Genomic DNA, 17,709 nt, shown 5'->3' on the forward strand with positions numbered 1-17,709 from the left:
CCGGATCCGGCGCAGATTGTGAAAAACGAATGCGACGGATCCGGTTTTTCGACAGATCCGGCTAGCATATCTAGAAAAAAAAAAAATTGGAGCATGCTCAGTTTAAAAAAACGGGATCCGGCACCTTCTGGCTCCCATAGGCTTCCATTCTAGCAAACAGCCGGAAGCGGCGCTTCCGGTTTTTACGCCGGAGACAAAAATTGTAGCTATAGATCTTTTTTTCCAGAAACTGGAAACGGCAGATTTTCCGGATCCGGCAAAAAACGGACGAAACGCAATGTCATCCGGCGCAATCCGGCACTAATTCAAGTATATGGGAAAAAAATGGATCCGGCCGCAACATTCTTTGGATCCGTTTTTTTTTTATTTATCCGTATTTTGCCTGACAGCGAAAACCTGATATGTGAAAGTAGCCTAATCTGTATAACGGCGCCGACCTGACACTGTCAGTAGGTTACTGTGCACAATCCAGCTGACAGGTTCACTTTAACCCCTTAAGCCCCGAGGGTGGTTTGCACGTTAATGACCGGGCCTATTTTTACAATTCTGACCACTGTCCCTTTATGAGGTTATAACTCTGGAACGCTTCAACGGATCCCGGTGATTCTGACATGATTTCTCGTGACATATTGTACTTTATGATAGTGGTAAAATTTCTTTGATTTTACCTGCGTTTATTTGTGAAAAAAATTTTGAAAAATTTTCCAAATTTGAATTTTTATGCCCTTAAATCACAGAGATATGTCACACAAAATACTTAATAAGTAACATTTCCCACATGTCTACTTTACATCAGCACAATTTTGGAAATTTTTTTTTTTTCGTTAGGGAGTTATAAGGGTTAAAAGTTGACAATTTCTCATTTTTACAACACCATTTTTTTTAGGGACCACATCACATTTGAAGTCATTTTGAGGGGTCTATATGATAGAAAATAACCAAGTGTGACACCATTCTAAAAACTGCACCCCTCAAGGTGCTCAAAACCACATTCAAGAAGTTTATTAACCCTTCTGGTGCTTCACAGGAATTTTTGGAATGTTTAAAAAAAAATGAACATTTAATTTTTTTCACAAAAAATTTACTTCAGCTCCAATTTGTTTTATTTTACCAAGGGTAACAGGAGAAAATGGACCCCAAAAGTTGTTGTACAATTTGTCCTGAGTACCGCAATACCCCATATGTGGGGGTAAACCACTGTTTGGGCGCATGGCAGAGCTCGGAAGGGAAGGAGCGCCATTTGACTTTTCAATGCAAAATTGGCTGGAATTGAGATGGGACTCCATGTTGGGTTGGGGAGCCCCTGATATGCCTAAACATTGAAACCCCCCACAAGTGACACCATTCTGGAAAGTAGACCCCCTAAGGATCTTATCTAGGTGTGTTGGGAGACCTTTGAACCCCCAAGTGTTTCACTACAGTTTATGACGCAGAGCCGTGAAAATAAAAATTCTTTTTTTTCCACAAAAATTATCTTTAGCACCCAGTTTTGTATTTTCCCAAGGGTAACAGGAGAAATTGGTCCCCAAAAGTTGTTGTCCAATTTGTCCTGAGTACGCTGATACCCCATATGTGGGGGGAACCACAGTTTGGGTGCATGGCAGAGCTTGGAAGGGAAGGAGCGCCATTTGGAATGCAGACTTAGATGGATTGGTCTGCAGGCATCACGTTGCATTTGCAGAGCCCCTGATGTACCTAAACAGTAGAAACCCCCCACAAGTGACCCCATTTTGGAACCTAGACCCCCCAAGAAACTTATCTAGATGTGTTGTGAGAACTTTGAACCCCCAAGTATTTCACTACAGTTTATAACGCAGAGCCGTGAAAATAAAAAATATTTTTTTCCTATAAAAATGTTTTTTTTGCCCCCCCAAATTTGTATTTTCCCAAGGGTAACAAGAGAAATTGCACCCCAGAAGTTGTTGTCCAATTTGTCCTGAGTACACTGATACCCCATATGTTGGGGTAAACCCCTGTTTGGGCGCACGGGAGAGCTCAGAAGGGAAGGAACACTGTTTTACTTTTTCAACACAGAATTGGCTGGAATTGAGATCGGACGCCATGTCGCGTTTGGAGAGCCCTGATGTGCCTAAACAGTGGAAACCCCCAAGTCTAACTGAAACCCTAAACCAAACACAACCCTAATCCCAACCACACCCCTAACCCCAACTCCAACACACCCCTAGCCCTAATTCCAACCATAACCCTAACCACACCCCTAACCCAATTCCCAACCGTATATGTAATCCAAACCCTAGCCCCAACCCTAACCCTAGCCCTAACCCTAGCCCTAACCCTAGCCCTAACCTGTTATGACCCCAATGGCAGAGGGTCTCAGGAATAATTGCTAAGTCTGCAAACACAGAAAACCAGCTCATACGGCAGTGGTAACTGGGCTGACCATATATCTAATCCTAGCACCACAAATACCAGCAGCCGGGGAACGTTCCTACGTTGATCCTAGACGTCTCGCGCCAGCCGGAGAACTAACTAACCCTAGAAAGGAAAAGAAAGACCTTTCTTGCCTCCAGAGAAAATACCCCAAAAGTTGGATAGAAGCCCCCAACAAATAATAACGGTGAGGTAAGAGGAAAAGACAAACATAAGAATGAGCTAGGTATTTAGCAAAGAGAGGCCCACTAGCTAATAGCAGAATATAGAAAGATAACTTATATGGTCAGCGAAACCCCTATCAAAAATATCCACACTGGAAATTCAAGAACCTCCGAACCGTCTAACGGCCCGGGGGGAGAACACCAGCCCCCTAGAGCTTCCAGCAAGGACAGGAATCACATTTAGTACAAGCTGGACAAAAATGAAAGCAAGCAAATAACCCAAAAGACAAAGAAGCAGTACTTAGCTTAATTTTGCACGAACCAGGACCAGCAGATAGGAGCAAACAGAATGTGTCTGATTACAACGATGCCAGGCACTGGACTAAGGTTCCAGGAGGTTTATATAGCAACACCCCTGAACTAACGACCCAGCTGGGTGCAAACTGAGGGAAGAAAATCCCAGAGTCATATCACTAGTAACCACAAGAGGGAGCCAAAAAGTCTAATTCACAACAGTACCCCCCCCTTAAGGAGGGGTCACCGAACCCTCACCAAGACCACCAGGGCGATCAGGATGAGCAGCGTGAAAGGCACGAACTAAATCGGCCGCATGCACATCAGAGGCAACCACCCAGGAATTATCCTCCTGACCATAGCCCTTCCACTTGACCAAATACTGAAGCCTCCGTCTGGAGAGACGAGAATCCAAGATCTTCTCCACCACGTACTCCAACTCGCCCTCAACCAACACCGGAGCAGGAGGCTCAGCAGAAGGAACCACAGGCACAACGTAGTGTCGTAACAAAGACCTATGGAACACGTTGTGAATGGCAAACGAAACCGGAAGATCCAAGCGAAAGGACACTGGATTAAGGATTTCCAATATCTTGTAAGGACCGATGAAGCGAGGCTTAAATTTAGGAGAGGAGACCTTCATAGGAACAAATCGAGAAGACAGCCACACCAAATCCCCAACACGAAGTCGGGGACCCACACCGCGGCGGCGGTTGGCAAAACGCTGAGCCTTCTCCTGTGACAATTTTAAGTTGTCCACCACATGATTCCAGATCAGCTGCAACCTATCCACCACAGAATCCACCCCAGGGCAGTCAGAAGGCTCCACATGTCCCGAGGAAAAACGAGGATGGAAACCAGAGTTGCAGAAAAATGGCGAAACCAAAGTAGCGGAACTAGCCCGATTATTAAGGGCAAACTCAGCCAACGGCAAGAAGGTCACCCAATCATCCTGATCTGCCGAAACAAAACACCTCAAGTAAGCCTCCAGAGTCTGATTAGTTCGCTCAGTTTGTCCATTAGTCTGAGGATGAAAGGCAGACGAGAACGACAAATCAATGCCCATCCTAGCACAAAAGGATCGCCAGAACCTGGAAACAAACTGGGATCCTCTGTCAGACACAATATTCTCAGGAATGCCGTGTAAACGAACCACATTCTGAAGGAACACAGGAACCAGATCGGAAGAGGAAGGCAGCTTAGGCAAAGGCACCAAATGGACCATTTTTGAAAAGCGATCACATACCACCCAGATAACAGACATACCCTGAGACACCGGGAGATCAGAAATGAAATAAATGGAAATGTGTGTCCAAGGCCTCTTCGGGGCAGGCAAGGGCAAGAGCAACCCGCTGGCACGAGAACAGCAAGGCTTAGCTTGAGCACAAGTCCCACAGGACTGCACAAATGACCGTACATCCCGTGACAAGGAAGGCCACCAAAAAGACCTAGCCACCAGATCTCTGGTGCCAAAAATTCCCGGATGACCTGCCAACACCGAGGAATGAACCTCGGAAATGACTCTACTGGTCCACTTATCAGGAACAAACAGTCTGTCAGGTGGACAAGAGTCAGGTCTACCAGCCTGAAATCTCTGCAACACACGTCGCAAATCAGGAGAAATGGCTGACAAGATAACTCCCTCTTTAAGAATACCAACAGGTTCTGTGACTCCAGGAGAGTCAGGCACAAAGCTCCTTGAAAGAGCATCAGCTTTCACATTCTTTGAACCTAGTAAATATGAGACCACAAAGTCAAAACGGGAGAAAAACAATGACCAGCGGGCCTGTCTAGGATTCAGGCGTTTAGCAGACTCGAGATACATCAAATTTTTGTGATCAGTCAAGACCACCACACGATGCTTAGCACCCTCGAGCCAATGACGCCACTCCTCAAATGCCCACTTCATGGCCAGTAACTCCCGATTGCCAACATCATAATTCCGCTCAGCAGGCGAAAACTTCCTAGAGAAGAAAGCACATGGTCTCATTACCGAGCAACCAGGGCCTCTCTGTGACAAAACGGCCCCTGCCCCAATCTCAGAAGCATCCACCTCGACCTGAAAGGGAAGTGAGACATCAGGCTGGCACAAAACAGGCGCCGAAGTAAACCGGCGCTTCAACTCCTGGAACGCCTCCACGGCTGCAGGAGCCCAGTTAGCAACATCAGAACCTTTCTTGGTCATATCCGTCAAAGGTTTAACAACGCTAGAAAAATTAGCGATAAAACGACGGTAGAAGTTAGCAAAACCCAAGAACTTCTGAAGACTCTTAACTGACGAGGGCTGAGTCCAATCATGAATAGCTCGGACCTTGACTGGGTCCATCTCCACAGCAGAAGGGGAAAAAATAAACCCCAAAAAGGGAACCTTCTGCACTCCAAAGAGACACTTTGAGCCTTTAACAAACAAGGCATTCTCACGCAAAACCTGAAACACCATCCTGACCTGCTCCACATGTGAGTCCCAATCTTCAGAGAAAACCAGAATATCATCCAGATAAACAATCATAAATTTATCCAGATACTTCCGGAAAATATCATGCATAAAGGACTGAAACACTGAGGGAGCATTAGAGAGCCCAAAAGGCATCACCAAGTACTCAAAATGACCTTCGGGTGTATTAAATGCAGTCTTCCATTCATCACCTTGCTTAATGCGCACAAGGTTGTACGCACCACGAAGATCTATCTTGGTGAACCACTTGGCACCTTTAATCCAGGCAAACAAGTCCGACAACAGAGGCAAAGGATACTGAAATTTTACAGTGATTTTATTCAGAAGCCGATAGTCAATACAAGGTCTCAAAAATCCGTCCTTCTTGGCCACAAAAAAGAATCCCGCACCAAGAGGGGAAGAGGATGGACGGATATGTCCCTTCTCCAGAGACTCCTTGATATACGAACGCATTGCGGCATGCTCAGGTACAGACAGATTAAATAATCTTCCCTTAGGAAATTTACTACCTGGGATCAAATCTATGGCGCAGTCACAGTCCCTATGAGGAGGCAGAGCACTGGATCTGGACTCGCTGAATACATCCTGATAATCAGACAAATACTCAGGAACTTCCGAAGGAGTAGAGGAAGCAATAGACACCGGCGGGGAATCAGCATGAATTCCCTGACAGCCCCAACTTGACACAGACATTGCCTTCCAATCCAAGACTGGATTGTGGGTCTGTAACCATGGCAGACCCAAAACGACCAAATCATGCATTTTATGCAGAACAAGAAAACGAATCACCTCCCGATGTTCAGGAGTCATGCACATGGTCACCTGCGTCTAAAACTGCGGTTTATTTTCCGACAGTGGCGTAGCATCAATACCTCTAAGAGGAATAGGATTCACTAACGGTTCAAGAACAAAACCACAGCGCTTGGCAAATGACAGATCCATAAGACTCAGGGCAGCACCTGAATCCACAAACGCCATAACAGGGTAAGAAGACAAAGAGCAAATTAAAGTCACAGACAAAATAAATTTAGGTTGCAAATTACCAATGGCGACAGGACTAACAACCCTTGTTAGGCGTTTAGAGCATGCTGATATAACATGTGTAGAATCACCACAGTAAAAACACAACCCATTCTGACGTCTATGATTTTTCCGCTCATTTCTAGTCTGAATTCTATCACATTGCATTAAATCAGGTGTTTGATCAGACAACACCACCAGAGGATTAGCGGTTTTGCGCTCCCGCAAACGCCGGTCAATCTGAATAGCAAGCGCCATAGAATCATTCAGACTTGTAGGAATGGGGAAACCCACCATCACATTCTTAATGGCTTCAGAAAGGCCATTTCTGAAATTTGCGGCCAGAGCACACTCATTCCACTGAGTAAGCACGGACCATTTCCGAAATTTTTGGCAATACACTTCAGCTTCATCCTGACCTTGAGAAATAGCCAGCAAGGCTTTTTCTGCCTGAATTTCAAGATTGGGTTCCTCGTAAAGCAATCCGAGCGCCAGAAAAAACGCATCAATATTTGCCAATGCCAGATCTCCTGGCGCCAGCGAGAAAGCCCAATCCTGAGGGTCGCCCCGCAAAAAAGAAATAACAATTCTAACTTGCTGAGCTGAATCTCCAGATGAACGGGGTCTCAGAGAAAGAAACAATTTACAATTATTCTTGAAATTCCTAAACCTAAATCGGTCTCCAGAAAACAATTCCGGAATAGGTATTTTAGGTTCAGACATAGGACTACTGGTAACAAAATCTTGTATGCCCTGCACACGAGCTGCCAGCTGGTCTACACTTGTAATCAAGGTCTGGACATTCATGTCTGCAGCAAGCACAAGCCACTCAAAGGTAAAGGGGAGGAAGAGAGGAAAGAAAAAAAAAAAACTCAGAATTTCCTTTCTTATTATCCCACTTCTGCAATGCATTAAACATTCAAAGTTGGCCTGGCATACTGTTATGACCCCAATGGCAGAGGGTCTCAGGAATAATTGCTAAGTCTGCAAATCCCATCCCTTGTAGATTGTGAGCCCTCGCGGGCAGGTTCCTCACTCCTCCTGTACCAGTTATGACTTGTATTGTTCAAGATTATTGTACTTGTTTTTATTATGTATACCCCTCCTCACTTGTAAAGCGCCATGGAATAAATGGCGCTATAACAATAAATAATAATAATAACACAGAAAACCAGCTCATAGGGCAGTGGTAACTGGGCTGACCATATATCTAATCCTAGCACCACAAATACCAGCAGCCGGGGAACGTTCCTACGTTGATCCTAGACGTCTCGCGCCAGCCGGAGAACTAACTAACCCTAGAAAGGAAAAGAAAGACCTTTCTTGCCTCCAGAGAAAATACCCCAAAAGTTGGATAGAAGCCCCCAACAAATAATAACGGTGAGGTAAGAGGAAAAGACAAACATAAGAATGAGCTAGGTATTTAGCAAAGAGAGGCCCACTAGCTAATAGCAGAATATAGAAAGATAACGTATATGGTCAGCGAAACCCCTATCAAAAATATCCACACTGGAAATTCAAGAACCCCCGAACCGTCTAACGGCCCGGGGGGAGAAGACCAGCCCCCTAGAGCTTCCAGCAAGGACAGGAATCACATTTAGTACAAGCTGGACAAAAATGAAAGCAAGCAAAAAACCCAAAAGACAAAGAAGCAGGACTTAGCTTAATTTTGCACAAACCAGGACCAGCAGATAGGAGCAAACAGAATGTGTCTGATTACAACGATGCCAGGCACTGGACTCAGGTTCCAGGAGGTTTATATAGCAACACCCCTGAACTAACGACCCAGCTGGGTGCAAACTGAGGGAAGAAAATCCCAGAGTCATATCACTAGTAACCACAAGAGGGAGCCAAAAAGTCTAATTCACAACACTAACCCTAATGGGAAAATGGAAATAAATACATTTTTTTTTATTTTTTTTATTTTTCTCTAACTAAGGGGGGTTTGATTTACTTTTATAGCGGGTTTTTTAGCGGATTGTTATGACTGGCAGCCGTCACACACTAAAAGATTTTTTATTGCAAAAAATATTTTTTTGCGTACCACATTTTGAGAGCTATAATTTTTCCATATTTTGGTCCACAGAGTCATGTGTGGCCTTGTTTTTTGCGGGACGAGTTGACGTTTTTATTGGTAACATTTTCGGGCACGTGACATTTTTTGATCGCTTTTTATTTTGATTTTTGTGAGGCAGTATGACCAAAAAACATCTATTCATGAATTTCTTTTTTTGGGGGGGGGCGTTTATACCGTTCCACGTTTTGTAAAATGGATAAAGCAGTTTTATTCTTCGGGTCAGTACGATTACAGCGATACCTCATTTATATCACTTTTTAATGTTTTGGCGCTTTTATACGATAAAAAATATTTTATAGAAAAAATTATTTTTGCATCGCTTTATTCTGAGGACTATAACTTTTTTATTTTTTCACTGATGATGCTGTTTGGCAGCTCGTTTTTTGCGGGACAAGATGACGTTTTCAGCAGTACCATGGTTATTTATATCTGTCTTTTTGATCGCGTGCTATTCTACTTTTTGTTCAGCGGTATGATAATAAAGCGTTTTTTGCCTCATTTTTTTTTTATTTTTTTTACGGTGTTCACTGAAGGGGTTAACTAGTGGGCCAGTTTTATAGGTCGGGTCGTTATGGACTTGGCGATACTAAATATTTGTACTTTTGTTGTTTGTTTGTTTTTATTTGGATAAAGGAATGTATTTATTGGAACAATATATATATATTTTTATTTATTTAGGATTTTTTTTTTTTACTTTGCCCCAGGGGGTCATCACAGTAAAGTGACAGATCGCTGATCTGACACTTTGCTGTGCACTGTGTCAGATCAGCGATCACACAGGCACAGCAGGGAGGCTTCCAGGCGCTTCCTCTGAGCAGGCGCTGGTAAGCCACCTCCCTGCAGGACCCGGATGTAGCCCCACGGCCATTTTGGATCCAGGCCTGCAGGGAGGAGGAGGTAAGAGACCCTCAGAGTAACGCGATCACATCGCGTTGCTCCAAGGGTCTCAGGGAATCCCGCAGGGAGCCCCCTCCCTGCGCGATACTTCCCTATGCCCCTGGAACGCTGCGATCATATTTGATCGCAGTGTACCGGGGGTTAATGTGCCAGTGCCGAATGTCAGCTGCGATAGTCAGCTGACACCCGGCCACGATCGGCCACGCTCCCACCGTGAGCGCAGCTGATCGCGCTGGACGTACTATCCCGTCATTGGGAATTAAGTCCCAGGTCATCGTGATGGGATAGTACGTCCAATGGGATTAAGGGGTTAAGTATGAAAGGATTTTCAATGCACAAGAGGTAACATCATTACATCATTAGCCCTTTCTGTGACTCTTCAGCAGTGTGTAAAATGGTGCTGGCCATTTATATTGTACTTTTTGCCAATCATCTCAAAATCTTATCACAAACTGTTAAAATTTGTAGGGACCTGCACATTTCAGGAAATTCGAATGAAAGTGAGTTCTCTGTGGATCGATTCAATCATCTCTAATTTCTACCATAGAAGGGGTAGAAATTACGAATTGTTTCTCAATTAAACAAATAGAGTATCTACTAAATTCAGCGGAGACCAGTTGTCCTCAATTCTAAGGATCTCAACAAGAAAGGCTTCAACTATATTAGAACACTCTTTAACAAGTAGAGGAGAGAGCTGAAATATCGACCCTATATTACAGCTTCCTAGTGATTTTCTAATCGGCACGTAATGTAGTGCACACCGAGCAGCCTGAATGATACCTTTATGTACTGTTTTATAAGAGAATGAAATAGATGACTCTACGTTTTCTAAACCATACTTGTTTCATTCATGTATCTTGGGTCGTCTTTCATTCTCACTAGAAAGCAGCAGCTTGTTATTAATTTGGTTAATCCACTATGGCATCCCTTTCATCGTCATCCAAGTGCAGCAGCAGAGTATTAGAACAATGCAGGGAAATAGACTGCACACATTTTCTCAGGTTCTTAATTAGCAAAAATCTAAGTTTCATTATTATTTTATGTTTTATAATAGGTTTTTAGAAAGGTAGACATAAGGGGTGGTAACAGATCCCTACATTAGACTGTATGGCAGCTGTAGTACCCTAGGGCCTATGTTCTCACCCTGTGTTACATGTACTTTAGTGGGTACGCACCATGATTTTAGGTGCTACAATACACTTAGCAGGATGTATTTAAAGAAGCACTTTCATCACATTTTTTATCTTCTTAATAAATTGCCTTCATCATATTATACATATTATACTGTGTACCGTACTTAAAATTGCTCATTTTGCCTTTCTACTCAGTTAATTGTTCTCTTTCCCATCAGGTCTATGACATCAGGTGATAAAAAAACTGACTAGCTGAATCCTTCTAGGTTCTATGTAGAAACAGGAAGTCTTGATTACCTGCATGAGTGATCACTGCAAAAGTCCCTGAGGTGGACGAGCTGAGCATTTGGATCAGGAGTTGAAGAGTGGGATGACTCATGCAGGGACAAGAGACTTCTTGTTTTTACATAGAGCAAAGAGAAGAATTAACTGGTAGAAGGTCAAAACAGGCAATTGTAAGTACACAATATAATATGATGATGACTGCAATATATTAACCCTTTCGCGACATGCGCCGTACATGTACGGGTCCCCTGCTTTGATGTGCGCTCCGGCGGTGAGCGCACATCAAAGTCGCGACATGTCAGCTGTTTTGTACAGCTGACATGTGCGCGCAATAGCGGCGGGTGAGATCGCTATTCACCCGCCGCTATTAACCTGTTAAATGCCGCTGTCAAATGCAAACAGCGGCATTTAACTACCGCATCCGGCCGGGCGGCCGGAAATGACGTCATTGCCGACCCCCGTCACATGATCGGGGGTCGGCGATGCATCAGGAAGGTAACCATAGAGGTCCTTGAGACCTCTATGGTTACTGATCGCCGGTAGCTGTGAGCGCCCCCCTGTGGTCGGCGCTCACAGCACACCTGCATTTCTGCTGCATAGCAGCGATCTGATGATCGCTGTTATGTAGCAGAGCCGATCGGGCTGTGCCTGCTTCTAGCCTCCCTTGGAGGCTATTGAAGCATGGCAAAAGTGAAAAAAAAAGTTTTTAAAAATGTGAAAAAAATATTAAAAATATAAAAGTTTAAATCACCCCCCTTTCGCCCCATCCTAAATAAAACAATAAATAAAAAAAAAAACCTACACATATTTGGTATCGCCGCATTCAGAATCGCCCGATCTATCAATTAAAAAAAGCATTAACATGATCGCTAAACAGCGTAGCGAGAAAAAATTCCGAAACGCCAGAATTACGTTTTTTGGTCGCCGCGACATTGCGTTAAAATGCAATAACGGGCGATCAAAAGAACGTATCTGCACCGAAATGGTATCATTAAAAACATCAGCTCGGCATGCAAAAAATAAGCCCTCACCCGACCCCAGATCACGAAAATTGGAGACGCTACGGGTATCGGAAAATGGCACTTTTTTTTTTTTTTTTTAAGCAAAGTTTGGAATTTTTTTTCACCACTTGGATAAAAAATAACCTAGACATGTTAGGTGTCTATGAACTCGTAATGACCTAAAGAATCATAATGGCAGGTTAGTGTTAGCATTTAGTGAACCTAGCAAAAAAGCCAAACAAAAAACAAGTGTGGGATTGCACTTTTTTTGCAATTTCACCGCACTTGGAATTTTTTTCCCGTTTTCTAGTACACGACATGGTAAAACCAATGATGTCGTTCAAAAGTACAACTCGTCCCGCAAAAAATAAGCCCTCACATGGCCATATTTACGGAAAAATAAAAAAGTTATGGCTCTGGGAAGGAGGGGAGCAAAAAACGAAAACACAAAAACGAAAAAGGGCCGCGGCATGAAGGGGTTAAGGTGATAAAATCTTTGATGGGAGGCGTGCTTCTTTATTCCATAGCTTTAGAGGTTCTTTGATATTTTAAGTGAAGTTTGAGTAGGGATTACATTGAGTTTAAACTGCTCCAGAGTGCTGTAAAATATTAGCTGAAATATAATAATATAAGGAGATGCATCATCCACAATGCCCCATTATATCTATTGTGAGTGTAACAATCTTTTCCACAGTTACACCTATGCTTACACCTACGGTTGTTTTCCACTGCATGTAAGAAGGGCTGTAGAAACCTCCTGTTTTGGGATGCAGATTCTGCTCAGTTTTGACACAGGTTTTGGCCAAGAATTCACCTTAAAACCATTGTAAAATTATATATATGTGAACAGGTCCAAGGTGATCATAATTAAAAGGAACAAGTACAAACTGTTAGAGTCACACTCAAGCTGTGTGATCATCTTTATTGTCAGTTGCCAAATTATATATCCGAGAGATTTACGTGTACATGGAGAAAGACTACTTCTGATTGACCACAAAGCCACGAGCAGTAAATCCAATTTATTGAGAATAATGTACATCCTTATATAGGTTATCACTTATCATATTGAACATTGGTAAAACCTTCTAATTTCTGTTCACTCAGAAGTGGTTTAATCAATATTCATTAGCTTTTATGACTCTGTTTTCTTTCTTAGCAATACTTCAGTCTTTATAAGCAGAAGTGGACACTGTAACGAGTGGAAACGGGGGCACAGATGTTGCAGTGTACATTCCTTTATTGCAATTTTTGTGGAACCACGGGACCACTCTCCGGGGGCTCCGAAGGGGGCGTGACTTTGCGAGCCCCAGACACCCGTAGTAAGACCCCTCAAACAGGGTCGGATTGGAATGCCGAGGGATGCAGGTGCTACCTTTAGTAGACCCCAGACACGTGGAAGCTGACCCAGAGGAACAGGTGGACTGGCAGGTATTGTGGGTAGCGAAGCACTCTGCTGACGGCAGGCAGAAAAGTCAGGTAGTCAGCTGGAGTGGGTAAGAACTGGTGCAGGGAGTTCAGGCAACGTCCTAGGAGCAGCACGGGACATGGGACGGGAGCCCCAGGAGACCGGCGTCCCCGCCGGGCACCACGCGGAAGCGGCGACCCCGAGGCCACAGGTGAGGACCGGGAAGCAGAACGGGACGGAGGCGCTACAGGCACGCTATCATATCAAATTCCACATAAGTGTTCTAAACCTGCTGACAGGTATGATTTCTAGCACGTAGGCACATATTCAGTCTCTGAATCTTATATGTTAATATAAGTGTCCATATTGTATATATTCATTCATTTTGTATACCTTTAATAAAGTGCATATCCTTAACAAAACATCACAGCTTGTGTGATGTGAAAGCTGTTCGTTGATATCGTCCCATAACTGGGACATAGTGATGTAAGCGGTTGAGAAGCTAATAATGAGGCTAGCTTTTGGTGAGCAGTGGTCGTTACTGTTTAGTGGCACTCACAGGACTGCCATGCTGGAATACGGAGACAACAGAGACTGGCAGACAACAGCCAGACTAGCGTGTCATACCTGCAGAATGGCCAAGGTTGGAGATGATGACGTTACCTTGCAGTGCTCCCCTAATAATGCAACACTTTGGACAATAGCAGCTTGTCCTTTGTGTTTGAGGTGTCTAGTTCACAGGCACAGCATGGTGGTAGGGATAAAACAAACGATTAACCCTTATTCATTTTTTATACAACTCCTTGTCTGCAACACCTCAATGTCTGCAAGAAACAAAGTACCTCCTGGACTCATGATCCCTTTTTGACCGTACAGTAAATGAGCCTCTACTTTTTATCACTGCAATCAGTTACATAAAATCGACTTTCCTGTGAAGGATGCAAAATAAAAGCAACCAGTAACATCAAGGTTTTCATTCTGCACACGTTTTATACAAGCCCCCACTGTGACTTAGTAACTGGAGGGCAGCTGTCCAGCTGTTACCCTTTTGTTTTAGAAGTTGTTAACATCCCAAGACATGAAATTTCATAGGTTATAGTACAGTTACATGACATTAACTTTACCTTAATGCTAAATAGTTTCCAAGTAAGAAATGAAAAGTAGAATAAAGTGGAAGGAAAATAAGAACAGTACGCGACAAAGACAGATAATAATTGCTGACACCTTCTTTGCTATGCAGAACTGCAAAATGTAAAGCTGCAGGGGCTCCAGGCCGTAACTCTACGAAAGGGACAGTCAAATTCTGTAAAAGCCAAAACCTAAAGGGTGGAGCCCCATAAAAGAAAACCCCTCTCCAGCAGGTCAATCAAATTCAACCTTTAGTGTATTCGTTTAAAAATTCATATAATGAGGTGATGGTTAAAATAATTAATATTTAATTGTTTAGTATTTGCTGACTAGCAATAGCTCATTTCTTTATATTAAGATATCACCCCGGGGTACCAACAGCAGACAGTAAGGCAAATATTACATTTGTAAAATTCAGTTATGCAGTACTTCTGTCCCCAACATGTTTCACCGCTATATCAGCTTCATCAGGAGAATGAACATTAGCGTAAAGGGACAAATGGGAAATATCTTGTTTGAAAATGTATTGGTAACCTATGTCTCAGTGTTTAGGATTATTACTATTCAGTATTTAGTCCTAGGGTCCTTGATTCAAATCACACGAAGGTTAACATCTGCTTGGCACGTGTATGTTCTCTGTGTATGAATGATGTTACAGATACACCAAAAACATGCCGAAAGGTTGATTGACTTTAAAAAAAAAAAAATGTGTTGTGCTTTATGTGTTTTTTATGTGGTTGAAATACCCTAATATACTACTCGGTGGAATATGAAAGAAAAATAAATAATATTCTGTTTAGTTCTTTGATATATTTAGTGAAATGAAGCTTTAATTTGACAAAATATTTGGAATACTTACTTTTCATATTTCACTATTAAATATTTACATTCTGACATAACTCATTTTAATTACAATTATATTGTCATTTTTCTCGCATTTTTGTTGAATTAATGATAATTAATGATAATTACTTCAGGGCCTGCAGGATACATTTGTATGGCAGCTTATCAATATCAGGACAACAAAGGGATGAGGCCAAGTCTACATTACGTATCAACTACATAATAATAAGGAAATAATTTGTTTAAACAACATTCCTAAAGGCTGGAGTGGAAAACATTGCACTGAGCATTCCCAAGTCTAATAAATCTTAAAAGCTTCAATATTGATTCAATGAAGAGAATGGCCGGATCATTTCTGGGAGGCTCTGACAAGTGGACAATTGCTTCCATGGTTACATTTTGATATGCAGTGTGGTCAGTGTGCTTTGTTGGGTTCCTCCCCCCTCCATTGATGTAAAATAACAAACCACAGGAGACCCCGCCACACATGGTGAGCATCATCCTGGAGCAACTTAAAAAGACCAAGCTGACTGGTCAGAAATAAGCCTTCTTCTTGACTGGGACTTTTGAAACGGGGAGAGAAAAAAAATCTTGCTGCACACATTGGGTTTTGATGGATAGACACGTTATATCATGCACCAGAATAAAGCTGTAGCGGGCATTTCATGCTCCCTGTAGTCTGGAGAGGAGTGTGAGCGTAACAAGTGGGACGGCTACATCAATTGCTTTTACGTTTCCAGCATCCTGAACATCTGAAGGTAATGTCTTTACTTCTGGGTTATATGAATTTGGGACTTTTATATGGGAATATATTCTGATTGCAAGCTACATATAAGTCTGGAGTTTGTGCCACATGTGCAAAGTATCCATTTGTATTTTACATTTTTGATTTCTAATAAACCTGACAATTTGCAGTCGGACTGTAAGAGCAAAGTTTCAATTTGTATTTTACATACGAGTAATTTGAAATAAATCAATAAATAATCTCCCGTCTTCGAGGACGTTTTCTTTATAGACAAGGAATACAAAAAAAAAGTTAGGAGAAGGTAATACTGGATGCAAAAGAGCTTCGTTATCAGATCTTTGTTGCAAATTACCTGGCGTAGAAGATGAGAAAAATAATATAAACATGTAAACAATATAAATAAAATGGGAAAAAAAAACAATTACAATTTTGATCACAGTAAAGTAGAATCTGGTGTAGAGATAATGAAATACAGCAGGAGGGAAAGGGAACATGCGGAAGAGATGGGAGAGACTATCTTTTTACCTAATCATAGGTATGACCTTTATGTAGAAGATAAAGGATAGACCATCCAGATTAGTTTTGTCATGTAGTGACGTAAATCCCAGACAGATGTTTTTGCTACGAGTTCCTCAATGTGTTGGCGGTGATGTATTTCTGTTGCAGAGGGAGGATGGAGACTTTTTCATGATATGTTGTCAGGAAAGCAGAGGGAACTCTTTTTTAGAAGATTGAATCAATCAGGTAGCATGGAAAGTAACTTTGGTCGCACTGTCCCTGTAATTTGCTTTTTTCTTTGATAGTTGAGGAATACAAATAAGGATTGAAATGGCGGGATTTTCTGAGAATCATGGTAACATCTGTAGCATTAATTGCACTCCTAATAGTCTGTGACATGAGAGATTGCTAAAAAAAAAAAAAAAAAAAAAAAGATTTGAATTCAGTAGGAAACTGATAGAGAAAGTAATATAAATTGCACATTTTTATTTGTTTCAAGAAAAGTTTAGTTTTAGATAAAAAAAGTGTCATCATTCTGGGCCTTTTTATAAATTATGCAGTGTCTAAAAAATATAGTGTAATAAAAGGTAAAATATAATGAATGATGTAGACTGATATATACAGTCACTGTAATTTTGAGTATAGTATAAATTGAATTGTCTCTCCTGCTTTTACACCCCATTATCTGCCATAATACACTGATGAAAGTAATAAAATGCTTAGCCAATAATGGTGGCCATTTTTATTGGCAGGAGTAAGCAGATTTAGGTGCAGGTGGTTGCCCCTGAAGATTGGGCCAGATTATAGGCAAGCGACTTAATGTACTTTGCCTCTCGCTTGAAAGTTCAGAACATGACTGTATTATTTATGATGGCATCTGTTGTTCTCTCTCAATAAGAAATGTATTTGAAATGATATATATTAGTCCAAAAAAGGACTACTACATGCAAGGTTTGGTATATGCCTGCGGAAGCTCTTTTCCACCCAGATTCTTTCCATGCTGAATGTGCTGCTCTATTTTTCTATTTCTTATATATATGATTATCCAGTACATCTAATATATCTTTTAGTAGTATAGATGTAATAAATAATAAATCCTAACCAGATTAAAGTTACACCTATCATAAATGGAGATTGCTTGTAGGTGCATTACCTATTAGTTTCTGCAACATTATAAAGATTATTACATTACTGTATTCCAAATATTGCTGCAAATGTGAATAGGGTTTAATATTACACCTTGGTTTATTATTATCATTGGATCTTTAAAAAGGTTTAAATTATAATGTTTATCTCCCATTTCTGAGGTAGCACATAGTTTAATACATGGGAACATATTCAGAAAAAGGGGGAATACTTAGAAGCCAGTGAGA

The 17,709-nt window shown here is 41.9% G+C and overlaps 1 protein-coding gene across 1 annotated transcript in view; it reads left to right on the top strand.

The window, feature by feature from the left end:
• The first annotated feature begins 15,614 nt into the window (after positions 1-15,614).
• Positions 15,615-17,709, top strand: part of ADGRV1 (adhesion G protein-coupled receptor V1) — a 742,217-nt gene continuing 740,122 nt past the window's right edge. Inside the window, exon 1 of the mRNA XM_077289021.1 lies at positions 15,615-15,851. The gene's annotated coding sequence lies outside the window, so the exon portion shown is untranslated. The remainder of the gene's footprint in view (positions 15,852-17,709) is intronic.

Source organism: Ranitomeya variabilis, chromosome 1 (assembly GCF_051348905.1).
Source record: "Ranitomeya variabilis isolate aRanVar5 chromosome 1, aRanVar5.hap1, whole genome shotgun sequence".
In the NCBI taxonomy this organism is placed as follows: domain Eukaryota; kingdom Metazoa; phylum Chordata; class Amphibia; order Anura; family Dendrobatidae; genus Ranitomeya; species Ranitomeya variabilis.